Here is a 24,305-nt window from a genome sequence, read left to right as displayed (position 1 = left end):
GACTACTATACATTAACAAACGTCTTTATATCGCATATTTCACGTTTGAGCGACATATTTTTTGAGAACATCTTTATTACAAATCATCATATAATAAATTATTCAAAAAAAAAACTCGGTGACGTGAAATATTTATGCAATAATTGTTTTACGCATACATTTAATACGATTAGAGTTTACGCGGAAGTGCCTCCTTCTCTTCGTACCTAAACGTTCTTTTAAATTGGTTCATCCATTTAGCTAGAAGTTTTCAACGTCAAAGGCGAGTGTGTCGAAAGCCGACAACGCGGCTCGCAAAAGTGCTTTACGCCGAAAGCAAGATTACTTAATATCAGCCCTCGTTAAGGCTGCAAAATATTAATAGAGACTTCACGGTCTGACGTCTTTGAAATCTGGCTGATACTTTGAACGCCACCTTACATAAGATATAAGGCGCCTTACATATTAATCGACTCATAAATACTCGAGACGCCTTAACACGAGCCGCCATTAATAACTAACAGACCAACCTGAGATGAGATGTTACGCAGCAATCTGTGAATATTGTCTAAATAGGATATTGCTCGCTCTGGAATGATGAGAAATACTAAACGCTTTCTACATCATGTGAATAAAAATATAATGCGATTAACGCTCGTAATAAGAACAATAAGCGGTATTAATCTTTCAACTCTTAAGAAATACGAGCGCTTCGTTCAACGTCTTCGTTATCCAAAGTGATTTCTAGAAAAACGGGATCAAATTTAAGGTAAAGATTGTATACTTAAGATTTTGTTTTTATCAAGATATTGTTTTACCGTTAAAGATAAAACAAAGGTAAAATACGCTCTCGAAAATCACTTCGCGTACGATTTTATGCACAATTTCGATAAAAGATTGTTCCATCCTTTGTCTACATGACTGTCTATATTTTAATTAGACACACTTTGCCTTTGGAGAAACTACAGTTTGTCAGCAAGATAATGAATTTATCTGACGTGGAGCGTCAAGTCGGCGAATGAGTCCCGGGTGACCGCCAAAATGACTCACTTGAGAAATTCATTGCATAATGAAAGACATACGAGCGTCTAAGTGTGCAAGTTTTTCATTGAAGGTGCAAACTGTGTATTTTCCGTCCTCGGTAATTAATACATAAAATGTAAAATAAAAGTCCTTCTTATCAGGCAGTCGATGTATAATATATGTATAATATATCGCATCTGTCGGTTTTCCGCTACTTTCGCTCCCCTCACATCGTGTCCCTGTCTGTGCCCGCGCGAGGGTTCGCATCGAATAACGGAGAACTTGATCGGAGCTGAAAAGGGTTAATCGAAACTCGATAAAAATAACCTCTTCAAATATTTGACGCTCTGTTTATCCGAACGAGCTGAAAACATATAATACCGTTCCCGTTAGACTCGTATGCGTACGCAGGCAGGCGCGAGTATGTGAAATTGAATGCAGCGACGACGAGCCGCCACGCCACGCGCGCTCTGCGAATAAAGTACGGAAAAAAAAAGGGATCGACGCGCGCCGGCGTATTATTTATCTCAAACAATACGTGAAAAACAATGAAACAGATATCCGCGGATACATGCGGCAGGATGCAAAACGCGAAGGGTTGGTCGGGGAAGGGCGGCAGAGGGGAAGCAGCTCGACCAAACAAATCGTGGCGTGAATTTTGCGTCACGCCGGGGCGCGTGTAGAGAGACAGAAAGAGAGAGAGAGAGAGAGAGAGAAGGAAAGAGAGGGTTCGCGTGTACGTGCGTACAAACACGGCGTGACGAACCAATTTTCGGGGCACGGGTTGTTGAGAGGTCGAGAACGCGGACGCTGCAATGTATATGAGTGGTATAAAATGAAATATAAACGTAGACTTTATTGATCAAAAAATTGGAATGAGAGAGGGGTGGGAAGAGAGAGGGGAAGGGGGGAAAGACATAAATGAGATGACACGCGAACGTAGGCGTTCTACCTTATACTTCATTAGCGACGATCTACGTGTAAAGTAGCTCGCTATTGGTCAAAGTAGAAAGCCACTCATTTTAAAAATTCCGTTCAGTCGCGCGAAGCGACTAACCGTGTAATCTGTTAATTATCAGAGCGAATCGGATTTCGTTTGGAAACTCGATGTCTTTGAAATTTAATCATACAGTCGAAAGAGAGAATAACGTTCCGATAATCCCTCGCTGAGGACAAAATGAATTAAAGATTACACGGTTTTATCCTCCGCTTTTAACATCAATACACACATTACGGGACAATTTAGTGCGTTACGTCCGCTGGAAAGTTTGATCGTGCACATATTCGCGTAAAATATCGCGAGCGCTTCCCACGATGGATTCTGCCTGTGAGTTTAGCGAATTTGTCGACGCTCATAAACGAAAAGTCGGCGCATCGAACGCGCGGTACTCCGCTTCAACGCGCCCGTTCTCGCTCTCATTGCACCATTCAAATATACATTTCCAAATTTCAGCGGAACTTCCCCGCGCGCTCATCTAAATTATGTAAACGATAACGCACAACATCATTACGCGTAAAGTACACACACATGCCCAGGCCCTCGCATACGCTCACGCCGAAATTTTAATGATTTATACGGGCATCTGGATAATTAACGTATCCTAACGGCATCAAAACGAGGATCGGTTGCACGCTGCATTATAATTCCCGACCGTGTTTCCGCGCGTTCCCGCGCGCAGCGCACAACATTTTTTTCTTAATACAGCGGTACCGCCCTATAAAACACCCGAACTGCTTCGCATTGCACTACGGCAAGGAAGCAATTTTTGCCGCCAAATCGCGTTATATATTTCACGGAATATAGTGCCGACGTTTCCCGCATAGTGTAGCATGCGCGCAACGGCGCTCTCGCATAAAAACTTGAGCGAAAGTGGAAAAATTCATGACGACGGAAATATTCTGCGGATATTTCCGGACGCCGAAAATATTCCACTCCGCCAGATGCAGATTCGCGCTGCGCGCGAATCACCGCACCCTGGCGTTGCCATCCTACCGCGCGGATCGACAGGAAGAGAGCTGGTTGACGTAATAGCGCGCTCAAAGTGGAGTCGATGGACTAACCGTCACTTGGATTCACCTGGATTCACCTGGCACTGTTGCTCTACAAAGTGCGAGCCACGCTCGACTCGTTTTTAACGCAAGCTTATCTTTTATCCAAAACTCGCGATTATTTCATGAGGCACGTGCGCGCGTGCGAATTGCGTAATACCTACATGTACCTGCACATAAAATATGTAAATTGAGACAAGTTATCATCTTTTATTATTCCTCCTCTTTAAATTGCATATAAAACACAAGGTGGTTCATATGTTTTTACACGGCCGACACAAGATGTAAAATCTTGCAGTAGCTACATTTCAAGAGCAGTCAATAACGAAATTATTAACTTTTTGTGCGTTGACCTGAATTTTACATATGTGTATATGAAGAAATATTGCGCACAGCCGTTGATTCGTGTTTTGAGCACTTGATAAAATGTAAAAATAAAAAGGCAAACTCTTGCGAGTTATGAAATGAGTCCGATGTTTCATAAAAGGATCGTTACACGCAGCCGGCTGTTAGTATTTCATTCATATTCATTCATATATGTACACACGCGTCAACGTTTGCTACTTGAAACGTATGCTCGAGTAAATTATGAATTAAAATTATGATGTAAAGTAAAATTGCAATTTTTTACTTGTAGACAAATTTATTTCATCTTGGATTCAAAATTTGGATCCATCTTCATTTCAGACACATTTATTTGATAAAAATTTATATTCATAAAAAATGAGAGAGAGAGAGAGAAAGAGAGAAATGCAAAGAAAATATGAGAAATGAAAAATAATATGCAAATAATTGAGACGTATTTTGAAATATACGAAAACAGTCAATATATTGTCTGCTACTTTAATTCAATATGTCGTATATTACGCGAAAAATTGGGATCAAAGGTGGGAGCAAAATATTGAGTTGGAAATGTAACGATAAAATAGATATATTAAGCTATCTAGCCCTTCGTAACTTTTTAATAATTGGAGCAAAAAAATTACTTTTCAAAGCAAAAAAATTAGCAAATTATTTTCATATATAATTTATCATATTTTGATAATTTGTCTTGGATAGCTTAATTTGCCTTGATAAAATATATTCAGGAATCCTAATCAAACACACGCATAAAACAAACATCGCGCCCCAATCTGACAGATATAGCCAGGTATACTAATCGACAAGTTCGTTCGTGTGCAGTTGCGGTAATACGCGCTGAGACGGACGCTCATAATCGTCATATCGTAACTCTGTACACTCGGTGAACCGATAAACCGGCACGATACTGCGCGCGAGTACGATACCATTGTGACCTATTGTCGACCTACGGACGAACTCTCTTTTCTGAGCGCAATTTCGCGCGGTGTGTCGCGAGCCGGGCAAAGAGCCCGTCGTTGTGCCGCACTGCGAGAAAGTGTGTACACCAGCGCAAATGTGTGGCGGCCTGCGGCCGGCCCTTTGACCAGCTCTTTCAACGCGTCCATTGACACGCACACGCACCCCCGAGCAACACATACGCATAGCAGCACACATACGCGCGCAAAATCGCGTACCGCAATCCCGCGCCTACGTACACACTCATCCGCTTCGCCACGGGCTAAAAGGCCGTGATCCAAACCATTTCCCGAAATTGCTCGTGGACGGCGGACGCGTAACTCGTCGATTGACGTTTCACTGCCGGCTGCGGGCCGCACCATCGGCGACCTGCCGCTCGGAGAACGGTTAAGAAGCTTAAAACACAGCTGGCCAGCCTCTCTATTGAGCGTCACTTTGACTCCGCGTTTAACACGCGGGAAAATCCCTTCTCCCCCTCCCCTTCCCGCCTCCCGCTGTAACGCTAGTTATTCGCGTTTAATTGCTACGGTTTTACCTCGTCAAACATCACGCAGTTCCGTTAGTTTTTGTACAGTGTTGTTCGAGCTATTATTGATCATTTTTTTTTACACAAGACGAGAAACGATAATTGTTTAATAATTAATATTATATATTTCGTACACATACTTATATACAGTGCGCCCAAGAATCATAATTATAGTCATCTCATATTAATACCATAGTTAATTAAAATTTGTTATTAAATTTTCCAACTTTAAAAATGGGCTTTTTAATAATAAAATCGTAAAAAAACGTTATTCTACTTTTTCAGCGTATTTTTATACGGAAAATCACTTTATTGTCTTATATTATGATATAATTATATTACTTATATTACGCTTATATACGCTTATATTACGATATTCACCTCATCCAGCATAGAACATCACAAAACACAGTAATGCAATAACATCCCCTTTTCCGAGTCGTAATGTATTAAAATAATTAATTCCTACATTTTGTATTCGCGCGACGAGTTCGGCATTATTACGTAAAGTTATTCGCCATCGGTACTTATTTTTATCCGGGTGCAATTAAAAGTTCGGCAGAATCACTTTCGTCAGTAGGCATGAAACATCGCTGAAAAGTTTAAAACGCGACCGACTTTCTCATGTATATACGCGAGCCGCGTTAATTTCGTTTTAACAATCCGTGCTTTGGCGACTTTCTAACAACACGCCGGGCAGGCTTGCCTTTTAACGGCGCGCGCGAGATTAATATTTATAATTAAAAGTTTTATCCGCGGGGCTGTGTTTATGAGTTGCGTTATTAAATTAACGAAAACACAGCCAATCTTTTATCGCACAACATATAGTGGTTGTCGTCGGATCGGCTTTCACTTTATATTTACTAATTCAAACCAATCCTTCCTCTCTGTACAAACGTGCAATAACTGTGTTTGACATACGTAATTTCAGATTGTCCTATAAAAGCTTTGTAATTGTGTGCTCAACAGGACTCAACGGGACAACGGCTTATAGTTCACGTAATCACGTAATCACGACGAGAAGGTGTAAGCTTCGGCGCTTGTGTCTTGTAATTAAGTGTAACCTAACTCGCGAATTGCTCGTAATATTGATCGAGTTTGAATCTCAGTTTTGTCGACATGGCGGAATTTACAATTACATCAAACGTATCACATGAAACAGCAAAAATTAGGATCTTTCTCACTCAAGTGAGGGTCAAAATGCAACTAAATTATATTGTGTTGAAGGAATGTCTTTCATGAGTATCTAACAGTTATCTTTTAATTTAAAACTACATTTCTATGTACGTATTTGTATATATAAAAATTATCTTGCATGTCTATATCTGATGAATAAATATCAATGAATTCGTTTACATTATAAAAACAATGAAAATTTTTCTGTTAGATTTAGATATTATATTAAATATGAATAAATATTGGGTACGTTACAAAAACAAATATTCCATACGCATATATATTATAGCCCCATATATATTAAGTACCTAATAATTAATTAAAAATCATCAAAAAGTTTGAAAAATGTTACGTGCCTGAAAACATATTTTTATCGTTTGACGTTACAATATGAGACAAATTTATATTATAGGAACCTGAATGGTTATATTAAAAAAAAAACACACAATTACATATGATTGGCGTACGCTTCTAAATCCATCAATATAATGAAAGTTCTACTGTATCGTAATGTCAATGCGAACGGCGATGCTTTTCAAATGCTGCTTATTTTCTCACAAGTGTTGTAATACCACTTTTAAAACTTATAATTTATTTGAAATAATAAAAAAATCAAAAATATTGCATTACAATTAAATGATTAGTGATTAATTTAACTTTCTCAATATGACTGTGTAAAAATGATCGAAGCGTAATCAAATAAGATAAAAAAAAACATATATAAATTTAACATAAATATTATCAGATTCATCTAATATAATGCTTAATAAAATATTGTCATTCTCATGCGTGTAATGCATTTGGAGTTGACTTTTACCGACATTGTTTTACTAGCATTCCAATTCGCGCACTTATATTACATTTGCAGAAAATGCAAATATAACTTTGCTAAAACTTAGCATTTTGTAGATATCCCAGATGAATTTTTTCATTAAAAACACATGCAATATATAATATGTTAATTACTTCGCACAAGACAATAAAACAAGTGCGAAACATACTTGTGGACGCGCGATTTTAAAGTACAATATGAAAATTGTAAATCTGCAAAACTGTAAAACGCGATCCTCCCGTGATAGAACCAAGTGAATTAATATCAGCAAAGCATTCACCTCCACATGGAAATCGTTGCAAATGCACGGGCAACCATATCGATTACGCGTTTTCACACTGCAACGTTAATCTGATGTTACGCACGTCCGCGTATCCTATCGTCGAATGTCAATATTAACACGGCGTATCGCGCGCGATATTATTTAATAACAAACAACGCTTACTTTTAATCCCGGTGTAGTCCGGAATTTCAATTAAATTTTCGAATCGCATACTGACAGAATTCTGCATCAAACGTGATTTTTCGCAATCGATAATCGAGCGGTTGTATGATTATGTTGCAAAACTAAAAAGATGATTGTAGACAGGTACACACAAGTTTAAATGGAATACAATATTTTTTTTTTTAGATGGATACAACATTCACTACAAAGCAACAAGCTATCTAAAAATTTCCTAAAATATCTCCAAGTTTTCACGATCATATAAATCTAGCTCATAAAAGATGCCAGTTTTTTTTCTTTTGATAAATATGCGCTTGATATTAAAAAATAATATCGTGGATAATAGTTTGAAAAACTTGTGAGATTTGTTGAGAAGATAAATCATTCGGAAAAAAAGAGGGAAACTAATTATTTCGATCAATTCATACGTAACGAACCTTAATCCGTTTGCGAGCTTGACAGCTCACGTGGCGCGACAGCCAGCAATAGGATGGCAAAACAGCGACAACTCATTTACTAATCACTGTCACTCGTTGCCACGGTATTCCATCATCGGCGGTAATTCGTTATAATACGAGCAGAACGTGATCACGACAACGGACGCGCTCGCAGCGCGCGCTTTACATTCGTGAGACACGGCGTTGTATTTCACATCGCGCGACATGTATGTGATCGGCAAACAATGTTGATCTGCGCGCAGTTCGACCGTTCGAAGCGGCGAACGGCTAATGGCGATTAACGTAACGTTTAGAGCATTAATCGGTGGCATTAATATCTTCTGCTACCCCTCGCCTGAATCGCGCCGCGCGCAGCCCTTCGCCCTTTGTGCATAGCAAACTGCGGCGCGCACGTGGATGTATTAATGCCCGCGTACATGCGGTCGGAGAATCGACTCCTCGCAATCTGAGGGATTATTTCTCATCGAGAAAATTAATTTCGGTCGGCGCTGCCCGTTTACTCCAATCACGCTTCTACATGTTAATTCCAATTATTCTTTTGTTTTTACAAAGAGCATGAATTTATAATATTATAGAAATTGTTCACACATGGTAAACTTTAACAGACAGACTACTTAATAACAGCGGATAAAAACGCAATTTGATTAAGCTAAGAGTCCTTGAAATTTAAAAATGTATTTTGTATTCGTAAAATATCAAATAAATTCTAATAAATTCTAATTATGCAAAGAATTACAATATTACAAGCTATCACAAGTTTTAACGTTTTTTTTTTATTTTTAAGAAAATATCGACCAACAAAGTTTGCGCAATTTTTTGTAAAGTTTGTTATTTGCGAAACCATATAAACTTTATTGCCATATAAACCATATAAACTTATCTGATATCTGTAATTAGTATTTCGTTTTAAAACACTAACTTGTCTCGTAAATAACGCTAAAATTATACACTACTTTTTCATATCTAAAAACCGTTCATAACTGACGTGATAATTGCGTGGATAAAACGCTTGTCGCAAACAATGACACGATGCTAAAGTCGTTAAATGAACGTCGTTACGTTATTCTGTTGCAGTTAACTGTTTAACTTATGGCAATGCGCAGTAATGCATAAAGTATTCACTTTCCAAACTTTTCTTATCGATATGGAACGCTATAGTGGCTGCAAGTAATTAAATACATAATGAGAATAGAATAGAGTTCAGTCTAAAGTAGGCAGTGGCTGTTTCGATCAATACAAGAAAGATTCACTAATTCGAAACTTAAAAAATCTATAACTTTGCAGAAATGTGTAGCACATGTGATAAATCACAAATTAAACGCGTCAACAAAACTATATTGTTGTTTTAAATTCCACAAATTTGTTAATTGTTAATTACTCTGACACATGTCTAATTTAGATGTATAAATATTTTAAATAAAGGATAATTATACAATTTAGTTATATTAACATTTTTCTTTCCTCTGTATATGTTTTCTTTTTTTACGTATATTATATTTCAATGTTAGCTTATCGTTCGCTCTGTTTGACTGATGTTTTGCACTTAATTCATCGCTTTTGCAATAGCACTCAATAAACGAATTATCTAGTTGGAAATCAATGATTCAAAATCAACGTAATCGCGAGCATTATTCTCTGCGAATAAAAGAAGAGAAGTGAAAAGGAAATGATCAGTTGAGATATCACGAATATGCGCACACATTCATACGCAAAGTTCAGCCATCTTTCCGGCTAATGCGTGTTTTTTTTTTTCTTTGCGCGCGAAAAAAGGTCTGAAGTAGGATTAATAGCCAGGCAAATTCGCGCTGCACTAATAGATGAAACACCCGGTACGAATTGAAAAAGTTTTCCGGCGGAAAGGCGGAAGGGTGTATGCGGAAAGGCTCGCGTGTAACGTCACGATAAATCGTAGGAAGACGTTGATAGCCGACAGGTAGCTTGGATATTGCGCGCTTGTACCGTACACACGCGCGCGCGCGTACGCACCCACCGACGTACGTCTACATGCATATACACCGATTTGCAGGATGAATCAGAAAGTTTGTTAAATCGGTATCGATTCGTGTCATATTGTCATCGTGGTGCTTGAATTCGCCAATTTAAATAAAGGGTTTTATATTTCCGAAATAATCTTCAAAAGCAACGTCTCTCTGGTATTAATGGTGTTTTCGATCCGCAAACCTTTTACAATACGCCCTATAATGTTTACTTACTATCGCATTAAACACTTTTGCAATAGCACTTAAAAATTTGCAAATTAATAATAGTTGATTCTTTGCAACGTTTTTATGCCTCACTTGCCACCGGCACACCCTGTATACTAACACAAACGCGGAATTATGCGGAAATTATATTGCGAACACGAGTTCGAATCTAGGTCACAGGGTATATTACTATTACTTTTGACAGACGATACTATACAGTAAAGCATTAATGTAATAGAAATACCGTAAAGTAGTATGATATACAAAGAAAGTGAAATATCTCCGATAAAAACAATTCAAGTTCTAAATTATATTCTCCCATTCACTTGCACACATATTTGCTCCTTTGATATCGAAACATTTATCGACTAATTTTTTAACCGTTAAAATATAGAAATAGCTTCATTATTGAAAATAATTTCTATATAAAACATAATTCAATCTATGTAAAAAAAATTTACAGTCTCCAAATCGTAAATTTAATGTGACAATTCAAAAACAGACCATACATTTTATATAAAGCTTTTTCAGAAAGTTTTAAAAATTTTTAATTTAAAAATTAAAATGTAAATTTTATAATTTAAGAGTAAAATATAAAAAACTAAAGTTAAAATTGATTAAATTCAAAAATAAATACTGGGAAAGGTTATTGAAAATTATTTGTTTCTAAATCACGATTATTTGAACAATAAATGTATCGAGCGTTCCAAAAGATAAACCAACGAAATGGATAAATAGTACTTGAAGCCACGAGATCTCTATGATTAGTGCACTTGAACTGTTTCCCGTACGCCATTATTGAATCGTAATAATCGATCGACTATTCATGTGAAAACTTACCCGCTAGAAATACGAAGAAAGAAACATCAGCGATGGACTGAGAAGGCGCGGCATCGGGTTTTCCGAGTTGTCGTCGACCTCATCCAGCTCGAAGCTTTTCCTACAACAGAAGAAAAACGGAAATCTTGATACGCGTAGAATATATACGTGCAATAACACACTCGATATCACGGTCGCTTCCTCGCGAAAAGAAGGTAAAACGCGACGTACGACGCGCGTGCGGAGCTCGTCAACGTCGTCGACGACGACGTCGCCTTAGTTTTATCGTGCAACCGCGCGCTTATATCGCGGTAATGTCTCGCTCGCTAAATGAAAAAGTTATTGTTTTCCATTCTGTCCTCCTTCAAGTTCCCTCTAGCTCGTCCAAAGTTCCTTCATAGGTCGAGGAACACTGTGCACGCAGAACCTCCTGCATATAAAACATCCACTGCGGATATACCGCTTGTAAACTTGGTAAATATGATATACGATTTATACAGAGTTTACTAAAATTATTTACAAAATCGACCGTAAATGCGGAAGTTAGACGAAGAAAAAATCTGTGAGAAATTACATTTGCAAAAGTATTAACTTAAAAGTGAAAATCGGACGAAAGTCATTTTTATTAAATTAAACAAGCGTAAATTTTACCTAGGTTATTTTTAATTTCAGACTTTCGCACAACATACGCGTTCTTACGAAAATATGATGATGGTAAAGTACCTGTGCAACGCTCGCTCACATGCAGTGACATCGCGGTGCACTGTTGTGATAAAAAGAGGCGAACTCCGTAAACTGCAGTACAACTTGTTTCTCTTTAAAGTTTAAAGGGCGAAGGCAAGAGCATGCAAAGTCTACGTCGCTCGATTTCGGTGTCTTTATCGTCGTGCGCAGTCAGTGACTTGACAGGCCTGAGCCCTCTATGATTGATATCTGTGCTACCCGTTAAAAGACCCTTGGTCCCTCTTCCGTGCGCGCATCGTCCTTTTCGATTATGTCGTTCCATCTATCCGTTGATTATATTTATATATATATATATATATATATATATATATATATATATATATACATATAAATATATACAGTATATGCCGAAAATCATAACCCAAGAAAACAGACTTATCCTTTGTGAAAAAATAAGTTAAAAATATAAAGAAAGCTATAATAGTAGAAAAAGCAAATTCAACTCATTTTTTAATTAAAAAGATTCTTTTTCGAGCGCATTTATTTACGCAAGCCGTCTCAAATTAATAACTAGAAATTTGGAATTTGACACTTGAAAAATAATATGGCGACTTGCGTCTCAAACTAATAACAACACAATATCGTTAACATGCTAGTAGAAAAATCTATCAATAGTCAGACTTAAGAATATCTCTAAATTTAACTTAATTTCTTACATTAAAATTTTGTCCTTTGCGCATACTTATTGTTAGAATTACATATAAAGTGAAGTAAAAGTCATTATTAAAATTTAAAAAATAGTTATTATAATTAACGCGTTATTAATCGTCTTGTAAAAAAATATTATTCTATCTTTTCGATTTACTTTGGTGCAAGAAATCACTCTATTTTCACTTGTCCTACGATTTTTCCTACATATATTTATATAAATGTAATGATATGCATTTAAGAATCACCCTGTATATATACAGACCTTGTTCTATACTTCGTCGAGACAGACCGGTCGATACGGCTATTATGAAAATTGAAAATAAAGGCACTTTCGCACCCACTTATGTATAAAGACGCTCGATCTTAGATTCTGACCTTTTATTAAGGAACGATCGTTTTTTTCTCTGTGAAATGCTCGAGACTTCACAATAAATTTAATGTTACGAGAATATTTAAACGCACATACTATCATTAACAATAAGTTGCTTTTTGTTGAAAGAAATCGGCAAATTTGTTGTTAGTCAAATATATATTTAAATTATATATTATACTTTTCATATTTCATATTTTCTTTATATCATAAATAAAATAATTCGGGCAATGTCAGAATTAATATAATCAATTGTATATGATGGATGTTGAGAAAAATGCACATTGTCATATGTTCCCTTCCGCAAATCAAGCTTATACGTCGAAATATAGTGTGCTTTGTGTAACCATTTCAATTTAGGTACAATTCAATTTAGGTATACGTTGATATGGTTTACGTGAACCATCGAGCATGAGAATCTGGGATATAAGAAAGAGTCAGTGGAATAGAATAAAATTTTTATTTAACGAGAGAAAGAATAAAGGAAACGAAATATTCATGACCATACTCAGTATATTATCGAATAAAATTGTTGATTCGAATCTGATATCAATTAAATTTTTACAGATTGCAGATACACTCTGGTACTTTTATTCCGCCGATATAAAGTCCCAACGTATCCAACACGAAAGTCGATACCTCGCTTTCCTACACCATTCAAAATGGAAATCCCGAGGTTAAATGTACATATTTCTTTTACTTTTGCGGTATCCGTCCGCTTCGTTTTTCGACGAAAATTGCAGAGTGATTAGACGCAAATTTGCCGCGCAAACTGTATCACTCATTGCAATTTCTAGTGATGAAATTTTTGCAAGAACCCGCATTAATTAAGCAGCCGTGCGAGTCGACGGTCGTTTGAAATTTGAACAGACTGACGTGCATTTTCTTGCTCTCGCGGAGCATTATTTAAGAGAAAGCGCACGTTAATGCGCCTGCCGGTGACATGAGCATTATTAGGGCGGAGGGCGTAAAAAAAGAAAGACGCGCGCGCGAGCGCTCGCTTGCGCGAACACCGGGGACAAAAATGTCGTTTCTAAATGGTTTATGTAAAGCGACAAGTACGCCTGTCGGTTACGCTCTCCGCTGTGCCTCGGTGCAATGACAGGTTTAATTACCGGACCTGCGTATACGCGTAGGTGCGCGTGAATTTCTGAGCGCACTCTGAGGTACCTATCGATTTTGTGGCGCGATCGAAACGCGCGTTTGATTTCGCTCATGTGCGATGCGTTCACGCCATCCAACCACGCTGAAATATTTTCGCCCTCGATGTACGCATTCGCGCATTTGATTACACCAGCGACGTGAAATGCATGTTCAAATTATCGGCAATAATATAACAGTAATATTCGAAATCTCAGAATTACTCGCGTGTATGGTGGGACTTGGTTCGCGGAACGAAAGAAGTTGTCAAAGCGCACCGTCAAAGCGGGTGATTTACGAATCCGTCGCGAGTTGCGGAATTTGGAAAATGCGTCGTTTAATCCAGGCGTCGACACCATGGACGATGATGACACTCCGGCTTCGTCGACTTCACACTCGGTAGTGCGCATTCCGAAAGAGAAATTGAAATTGCAAGGCGACCGGCAAGAGAGCGAGCGATCGCTCTCGGGTCAATTGTATTAATTAAATCTCTTTTGCGCGATCGTGCATTACGACTCAACAGGCAGAACGTGTTCGGGGCGGGCGAGCGAGCGGGCGAAGAATTCAACGGCCAATTCCGGATTCTCTCGCGCGACGATCTGATCGATCACGCCGCAAAGCGCCGACAAAGCGCGCTTGCGAATTTCTGAACGCGCACCAAATTAAATTAAGTTGAACGATATGCTTGCCGACCCCTTTTCAAGCATTCCGGCGGTTCGCAAATAATTGCACGGTCGATATTAACCTCTTGACGGTTACGGCGTTAACTTGAACATTGTTTGTCCCGAATACGCACTCTGATTAATAAAAATAAAAAGAGATACGAGCTTTTTTACATATCGTAACACTAAGAGTTCAATAATACAAGAATGTCGTATTTTCATTTCTTTCCTCGCATAAGGTGAGAATGTCAAGCGGTGAAAAAAGTTAAAGCAATTTTTTTGCTAACCAGTTGATCCGCTTCAAACGTCTTTGACAACGAAATTCCTACGACAGACTCTAGATAAAAACATGTACTTCTTTTGAAAAAACTTCTCTGAAACAATTGTCCAGAGTGAACTGCGTAAATCCACCTCTCGTGTCGTATCTAAAAGGAAACATCGCATAAAACAAGCTGCAACGAGGCTTCGCTCGTTTCTCCCTTCCCTATTTTCTCCATCCTCTCTCTCTCTTTCTCTCTCTCTCTCTCTCTCTCTCTCTCTCTCTCTCTCTCTCTCTCTCTCTCTCTCTCTCTCTCTCTCTCTCTCTCTCTCTTTCTCTTATAGGCGGCATTATAAAATATAAAATATCCGTCAGTCTGGTCCACACGCCAGATCGCGCCGCCGTAAACGTTAAGCATAACGCTGTGCCGACGTTAAAGAGGCCGCAAAGCTGCACGTTAGAAGACCGTAGGGTGCGCGTTTAGTGCCACTGTTAAGGAACGCCGGTTTTAACGCTGGTTTCCTTCGCCACCATCTATCCCTCCCTTCGTTTGTAACTTGAGCCTTTTCTCAATTTTCTTCTTCACGTGTGGAGTGAAAACATCGGGCGATGAAAAAAATAAAAGCTATTTTCTTGCAATTAGTGGCTCACGTACATGCAGTGGCGTAAGATTATCGGGCATCGCGTTTACTCGAGGATACGTTATCCTGGAGCTATCCTGGGTGGAGAGACGCGTGCGTTTCGATATGGACGGTTCCAATGTTATACGAGCGACGCAAAAAGTGCCCATTAAAGAAAGAGTAAAAAGTTGCGCGCGAGAAAGCGAATGGTCTTTGAAGGAAGGTAGTCGAGAGAGAAAGAGAACGTCATCGTACGTTTTCAAGCACGGCAGAATTAAATGCACCGCTGTGGTTTACGACGGAAGCTGGCAATAGGTGGAAAGGGTCGATTCGACGCGAAAGCAGTTTCGAGTTTCCTGTTATCGCCACAATGTATGCGCGCTTACGCGTTAGCCGCCTATCGATTTAATCCCTTCGCAAAGGACCTTGGACAGAACTGTCGTCGATACCGCGTCGTGACACGACTCAAAGACCTTATCGAGATAATTTTCGAGCGGGAAACTCAAGACGCACTACGATTTGCCGTTAATCCTCTTTGAAGCGTTCCGATTAATGTAAAGCGAAACCAAGCAATACTTGAAACTTTGCCGACCAACAAATTTTGTTGAACACAATTCGACGACTCGTTATGACAAAAGAGTCCGGTGAACGAAAAATGTTGTGAAAAAAAGGCATTGTTGTAAATGTGTTAAATAAAAATGAGAAAATAAACGTTACAGCATCTTGCGGCGTACAACGTCCTCGCAAATATAAGGATTTCGTTTTCTAGCATTCGCTAAGAAAACATCAAATAATTGCTTCTCAAAGAGATCGGCTGCGTTGCGCACAAATCGAATCGAATCATGCGCCTCTTTCGGCGCTTAATAAAGTCCTCGTATACCTTTGACAAGAGGAGGGTGAGAGAAACCCGCCCGTCTCCGATACGCCGCGGAATCTTCAGGGTGGAATCTCTTATCTCGCCCCTGTGACTCGCCACGCCGGAAAATCCCTGGAGCAAGAGACGTGGAGAGGGGAGCAAAGGGAGCGGAGCGGGAAAATAAGTTGAACATATAATTTGAAAAGCCGCGGAAATACAAGCAACTGCCGCGCAACTTTATACCCAGCAGCGGCAGAAGGCAAAGCAGCCGGCAGAAGACGAAGCTGACAGAGCCGAGATGAAAGGCGACTACGCTGCTCCTCAGCGTCGATGTAAGAAGCGAGCGTAGAAGCAGGAGGAAAAAAAAAGAAGAAAAGTGGTCGGGGGCAAGGGTTAAGTTAATTCGCACGTCCCCGTGAGCGGAGAGACTGCTCCCCGCTTCGGTTTGCCGTGTCTTGCCTTGGCGCGCTCGGCGTCTTTGATTAAAATCACTCTAATTATTCTTGACGCTACACGCGAAGCTGCATTCGCGATTGGAGCTCTCATCTTATCCGAAGATGTCGGATTGATTGAGAAACGGCACACGACGTATTCTGGATATCTCTCGATCCATATTCTTTTTTGCCACAATTAAATTTCCTTTTTTCTTTCTTTTGGTTCCCTTCTATTATTTATGTTCGCCAGGAGACGTAGCGCAACGCGCGAACAAAGCGGAAACCGAGAGCGGAGCGAACAAAGTAAATCCTCGCGAAAGCTGGAATACCGTGCGTTAATTACTCTTACACCGAAATTTCCCAGTCGAGATTTTTCTGAAATTTACGGAAGCGACGCTTTTCCACGGGGAGCGGCCGCCGGTAGCAATGAACGAGTATCGTTAAAACTTTCCGCCACAAGTGCTCGTTGGAACAAAACGGCGCCGCTTATTTCGAGGTTAAAACGGCGTCAGATAGCGCAGAGTTTATCCTTCTAATCGTGGCTTTCTTTCGGTAGACTGCGAATATCGCACGCCGTTGCTTCAACCGAGGAAACGCGGTAGCCGTGCAAATAAAAAAAAAAGCATATTTCTGTTTCATGTTTTAATACCTTAACACGAAACGTATGCACTAATTGTGAAACATAAACAATGATTAAAAACAACATATTTTACTTCGCATATTTTATATATTTTATTCATCTTATGCAAGATGCGGGGAGAATTATAGTACAAGTAGAAACAGAATTGTTCTTTATACAAATCTAAGTTGAAAATGTAGAAAAAATAAAAAAATAAAGCCTGTTGTGAAAAAAATAGTATATCTATATTTTTCACTTATTCTCATGCAGGGAATTATTCTATTCTTGCTTGCATCACAATTTTTTTCGCACCTTGTATATATTATATACTTACATAAAAAAAAGAGTGTAAAAATCGTATTACGAATTAACGGAGGGAGAACGAAGGAAAATGCACACTTGCATCACCAATGTCACAAAAGAGGCGCATTGAGCGCATAAGTGCACATACACGATCAAACAAACAATGCTGATTTGCTGCAGACTGTTCTGAAGTGACTGTTTCTGAAGAGCGACGGAATTTGAACCGCCAGCCGGCTCGCCTAATTCTAAATTTAATAAACACATATCTGTCGTGGTAGCGGTTGCGAGAGCAGAGCAGCACAGATGTTTCAACTCGTAGAGGATTCGCCATATAATGGAGAAACCCTTCCACCAATCGTTATACAACAAGGTTGCAGTCGTGAACTATATGAAATATGTGTACAGCATGCTGCTTCGTAACCCATAATAAACGTTACGGCAATTGTACGCAAATCTATGAAGAACGTTTAACCACAAATTGGTTTGGATAAATAAAAAATTATACGTTTCAACAAAAAAATTTACAAAGATTAAAAAAACATGACGTAAAAAAAATATTTAAAATTATACGTATGTAAGAAATTAAATTAAAGAAATTAAACAAGAAATTAAATTAAATTAAATTAAGAAATTAAATTTAAAAACATATCTATTAAAATGCTTGTATAAACAAGAAATTTTTTAAAAATGTTTTTCGAAATTAACTGTTCAAAAATAGATATAAGATGAATGCAATTTATCAAGTGATTAAAATGTGCATTATGTAAGTGAATAATTAACAAATTATTAGCAAAATGCGGGAAAATGTGTGTTTGAATGTGAATGTAAAGGAAAACACGCGATTGCAATCGGGAAAACAGAATCTCGAAAGAAGCACAGTCCCTTTTTCTCACCCTCCGGATAGCGCGCACCCCCACGAGACAAACCACGACGACGACGACGACGTCGACCTTTAACACACGAAAGGAACACGGGAAAACCGAAAGCCAAGTAAATCTGTTCCAATTTCCTTGGTTCCACGTCCACAACGCTTGGTAGCCACGGTCACGATTGTCCCTTACTTATTTCGTACTTCCCACTCACCTCGCCGTGGGTGATGCCTTACTTATTCCCTTAAGCCCGTGCCCATCGCGCCTGGTTTCTCTGACATGACATTATCCCGATTATCGCTTAACGACTTTCATTAATCTTTCGTCGCGCAATTGCCTGATAACGTAAGTTTATCTCTCGCATTGCTCGTGCATGTCAACTGTTCTTTCATTTTTTCAGCTAACTTATTGATATGATATATTTAACAGCCAGTTAGAACCGACAATCGTAGTTGTAAATAATTTTCGATCTTTAATTCGAGAGAAAGTGTCATATTTACAGATCCATATTCAGATAGATTGTTATTCAACTATTAATAGGATTAATATTTTATCAATATCTGTTTCACGAATATTTATTTAAAAATTATATTATTAGTTCAAATAATCATAGATTCGTTTATAGCAGCGCTAATAGTAGTTAAAGATAAAAATTTTCGAAACGAATGCCGATTATCCGAATCGGATTTTTAACTTAATATTCTTTGCCGGCTACGTCCTACTTATTCCGAATTAACAACGATAAAGAAGAATAACTCATCGGTGACATACCGAATTGAATCTTCCTGGAAGGTGTTCGTTCAATTAGACACTCGATTTATTAATCGCCCGGTAAGTCTTTCTTCCCCTAACGGACAGGAAATCTTTCTTTCCTCGCACCATCTTTTTTCACCAGTCGGAATGCCTGCCGATCGTTTGCCCCCGTTCGAGATTATCAGTAATTACGAAACTTTCCAAGGGAAACGAATCGTTGCGAGTTTACGAAGTCGGTTATTAATCGCCATCCTCCGAATGCTTAGGAGGTGCCGATTTATTCGAGTATCCGTGATTACTCTCGCGAACAACCAAAGAGACACCAATGCCGAAGATCGAAATTAACTCGACGAATTTGAATTATGTCATTTATATAGCAAAATGTTAAAATATGAGTTTTTTAATCGTTATCCGTCTCTCAAGTATTTCCTTTCATTTTTATGTAGTAAAAAACATGCAGATATCCGCGCAAATGTCTAGAGATTAAAATATAATAAAAGACGAATCATTTTGAATAAATATATGTAATTTTACAATCCATACGTATATATATGTATATATATCAAATTTTAATAAATTAGATACCAATACACATGTGCCTCAGATGATCAAATATGAAATAAATATGAAACAAGCAAAAAGATTTTTTGATATAAAAGCTGGACGTGAAAGACGCGATATGACGCGAAAATATCCGCTGGAATGCCCAACGCAACGGACAGCATCGATGTGTACTTTCGGAGAATCGGCTCGAAAATCGCCTTTCAGCAGCAAGTCTTGAGAAGACTTTCGACGATAAGGAAGTTCCCACAGGACACATGTCACGGCTATTATGATCGCATATATCGGTCGCTCGACGCGCCAAGTTAGTGGTGGATGCACACCAGAGCAATGTCAAAAAAGCGTAAAATCCGAAAATCCGTAAAATCCAAGCCACTACTCTTCTTTCACCCTATCTTTTCGCCATCCCATTTTCACTCTGTCTTTCTCCTTCTCTCTTTCTCTGATCGATGTGGCACCTAACACCTAACTTTCTTAGTCCGTTTCCCTTCGCGCGGCAGTCCGCAAATATCCTACTCATCTCCACGCCCAAAACCCAACGCATTTAACACGTTCTGACTTCCTCAACATTCACATAAAATCTCTGCCGAACTAAGAGCGAACTGGGACTCTAAAGACGAGCCACGCAGTTTCAAATTCCATTCATGTCAAGTTTCTCTCACTTGGTCAAAAAGCCGAGCGATTATTTTTCTCTCTATTTGACTTATTTCTCTGAAAAATCGGATTGAGAAATTTACTTTAATTCTAAAATTGGCAAAATATTATTTATTATTTTTGCTAAATTTTGCTAATGTCAGAAAGTAACAGTAACACTTTTATTACTATTATAGTTACGTATGTAAACTTTTAAGGAAAATTTCAGGAATAATATTTTCAAATTTCAGGAATAATACTTTCGAGGAAAAGAGAGAGAAAATTTTATGTATCAAATTAATATGTGCAATTACAAAAATGTTTGAAAAACGTTCATTTCAGATACCGTAATTAGGTTTTCTTCATCTTTGCGAAACTTTACTATTCCATCTAAATATTTGCGTGCCATGCCCTTTCTAGAACGAAGTCTATTACACTGCACTTGGCGGCGATCAATACGCAAGTCGTTAAATCCGGCAGAGCCAGGTAACCTCCGCGCCGGAAACTCATCACACCTCAGTAAAGAGAGAGAGAGAGAGAGAGAGAGAGAGAGAGGGAGAGAGAGGAGAGAGAGGAGAGAGAGAGAGAGAGAGAGAGAGAAAGAGAGAGAGAGCGAGAGAGACCCATGCGGAAAGAACGAGATCAATGCAAGGGGAATGTCTGTCACTCGCCAAGTATTGTACTCACATAACCATATTTCAAAATTCACCGCAGCAATATATTCGCCGCCGAAATCAAAATCGCGCAAGACGATAGTCCACCTTATTCAGTATAGTACGTATAATTCTCTCTCAAATTCTTAGTAATTTTCTCATGTAGCGTATCACTAAATGTAGTATAATGTAGAACGATATCTACTGACAAGCTTCTTTTCATTTACAAATATTGTAGATAATCTCAATATTAGCAATAAGTCAAAATTGTAAACAGCCGCGATGGTGTCAAGAATCAATTAAATTTCTATAAAAAATGTATTAATAAAAAATTTTTTAAAAAACATAAAGAAAAATGAGAAAGAGAAAGAAAGGGTGTGAGAGAAAGGGGGGAGGGATTGCAAACTGATCGACATTTTCGCAGTTTCGAACAAATTTAATTAATTAGGGAATCATAGCGGTAATATTATTTGATAACGCAGTCAATCCTTCGATTGCAGACTAAAGTCTTGTAACTAGAACATCGATGGAATGATCTCACAAAGCCACGAGCTGGTATTGACTTGCGCTACTCGGATGCCCTAATGGCCGCGGCAAAGTAATCCCGGATAATTAATTCCGATTTATGATATAGCACAGACCGTTAATATGGAGGATATGTTTCAATCAACGATTGACAAATCACGGCTTACATCAGCAATGCGACGCATCCAAAGTCATTGCGTATCATTCAACAACATATTATAATGTTTGCTCATTAAATTTAATCATCAAGTCTCCTGATATTTCAGACAAAATATGAAATTTTTATAATGATTTTTCTGTATCATACAGGTAAAAAAAATTTTTGTACGCAGATACAATCGCACTAAAGTGAAAAACAAGAATTCTCGATCGCCTCTTAAATTATTCGTAACATGTAAAACGAATTGTGGAAACAAATAATTTCAACTACATTTCCTTTTCATAACTATCGAAACTCTGATGGATTAAACTCTCAACTATGAAAAATTTTAGCAGAAAAATTTTACCTTTATTAATAGAAATATCTCTGTAAAAAAACAGTAAAATTTATATAAAGATTGTAAATTCTGAGTTTCTTAAAACTACATGCTACATTTAAATTTGCACTCAAAATTTTCCAATTCCGAATAGTAAATCCAATATAATATTTAGAGATTTAAATAACAGATTTTATATAAAATTTTTTGAGGAATTTTTTCAGAGATCTCTAATTTTAAAATTCAAATGACTTTTATACGTGGGGATTCGCAAATTTAATTAAATCGATCGAGAGGCGTTGTTAATCTATCGGAATCATTATTGTCGCGAAAAAAAGAAGGTCGATTGGACGAAACGCGTGAGAGATTCGGTAGTGAAACGTTGGAAAGTCGAGCACCGAACCTAAGAGATAACAGACGTGAGTCGCAAAGTGAAAGAAAGAGAGAGAGACGTCAGACATGCGAGACAGAGTACGATCTTTTCGAAAGCCGGCCGAGAGCATCGCGACGAGTTCCAGTGACTGCAATTGACTTTTTCATAATTTGTGACTTTTGCGTTAATTACAATAATCGCAAGTAATATGTAGTGGTTACAGCATTTTTATATACTTATATATCTTCTTTAACGTTTGACTAACTTTCTCTTAATAAATACACATCTTTTGTCTTTTCAAACATAAATTATACAGGTCAATTTATTCTACTTACAATGAGTTGACGAACAAAAAAATACATATAATTCAAGAATAAAAAATGAAAGTAGAATAAAATTTCAAATTTGTGTCAGTTACGTATGTCTATTCCATCAAATCTGAAAATTTTGATCAAAGAATGTAATGATATGAAAAATCTAAGGTTACCGCATTTTACAAAAATTCCAAAGTAAAAAATATTTTTTCTTAATTAATATGTGCATCATGGTGACTAGTTTTCAAATGACGCATTCAGATTTGAAAAGTTAATTTAACCAAAAAAGTAAGAAGAGAAGATATATATCGTTCGGGACCGCGGAATGTCGCTGCGAAGTAAAGCAAATGCGTACGCTCGAATCGTATCATCGCGGTTAGAGAATGGCGGATAATTAGGGAAATCTGTTCCAGTGTTAAATACATCCGGCGATTTCACGTGCCGTTGCGTTTCCGTATGCGCACACATACGTACATGCGATAAACGGTGCGGGTGATATCACATTTTGCAAGCAACACCAACTCCCGCATGCGAGCACGCCGCATACAGTTCGCTCGCGAGTGCACGCACACACATACGTACACGGAAGCGCATATGTACGAAAGTACAGTTGGAGTAAGAGAAGTTTTGAGAGCACTAGGAGAGAGAGATATAGGAGCTCATCGACGCGTCAAAGTGGTCCCAACCAATTTCATAGCGAGGTGAGCAAACAGGGGTTCTCAAGCTTCTCTGCCTCTCCCCTCCCTACGCCTTTCGTCCTCAACCATCCTATAGCGGCTTCCCTTTGTATACAAGGAACACGAAACCATCAACCGCGAACGATCAATACCCCCGAATTACTTTTCGTCACCGTGAAAACCCAAATCATCGCAATTGTTTTGAAACAAGCCAAGTATAATATTAAAATTGGTATTGAGACAAGCCAACTATATAATTAAAATGCTTTATTTTCCGTGCATAAAACTATACTAGATGCACGAGATGTTTTTAGTTGTAACAACGGTTGATATTGTAGTTCCACCGTGTGAGTGCGGGCACACAGCAATATTGCTCAGATATGCAAACTACAATTCTCATTAATTCTCACCAATATTTCGCGGTAATCCGCGTAACAGAAACTTGAGTTGGAGAAACCATCGCGGTGCCACACGATGGATTGTCGGATATTGCAATTAATAATACGCCAGGAATAGCTAGGAATGGCCAGCTTAGGATTACGAACACGCGAGCGCGCTGTTGTGATAAACCTATAACAATTTAATCACGAAAATAATAGATACAATCAATCACTTACTTACATATCACATACACGAGATACTTAATGAATTTTTCAAATATCTTTTAACAAAGATAAAAGATCTGTATAATTTAAAATGTAAGATTAGATCGAAACAATATTTTTGTATTCCATTTTTTTTCCTCAACGTTATATTCCGATAAGAGAGTTCAAAAAGTTGTAGAATCTTCTCAGCTGAGATTTCTCCCAAATCACCTCGTGTGGACGGAAACGTTAAGATTAATTGCGTACAAAGTTGATAAACGCGAATGAGGCAGCGAAAACTACAAGCAGATTCGAGCAGCAAAAATACTCGCGCGCATTGTTGGTGTTCACGTTCCGCTCTTAAATATATATTATGCCTCCGAATTATAACAAGCGCCCCG

The 24,305-nt window shown here is 38.2% G+C and overlaps 1 long non-coding RNA gene across 1 annotated transcript in view; it reads right to left on the bottom strand.

The window, feature by feature from the left end:
* LOC137000384 (uncharacterized) overlaps positions 1-24,305 on the bottom strand; it is a 145,700-nt gene that overhangs the window by 68,216 nt on the left and 53,179 nt on the right. Inside the window, exon 6 of the long non-coding RNA XR_010890636.1 lies at positions 10,850-10,949. This is a non-coding gene — a long non-coding RNA (uncharacterized lncRNA). The remainder of the gene's footprint in view (positions 1-10,849; positions 10,950-24,305) is intronic.

Source organism: Linepithema humile, chromosome 6 (genome assembly GCF_040581485.1).
Source record: "Linepithema humile isolate Giens D197 chromosome 6, Lhum_UNIL_v1.0, whole genome shotgun sequence".
In the NCBI taxonomy this organism is placed as follows: Eukaryota; Metazoa; Arthropoda; class Insecta; order Hymenoptera; family Formicidae; genus Linepithema; species Linepithema humile.
This window is presented reverse-complemented; position numbering and strand designations above follow the sequence as displayed.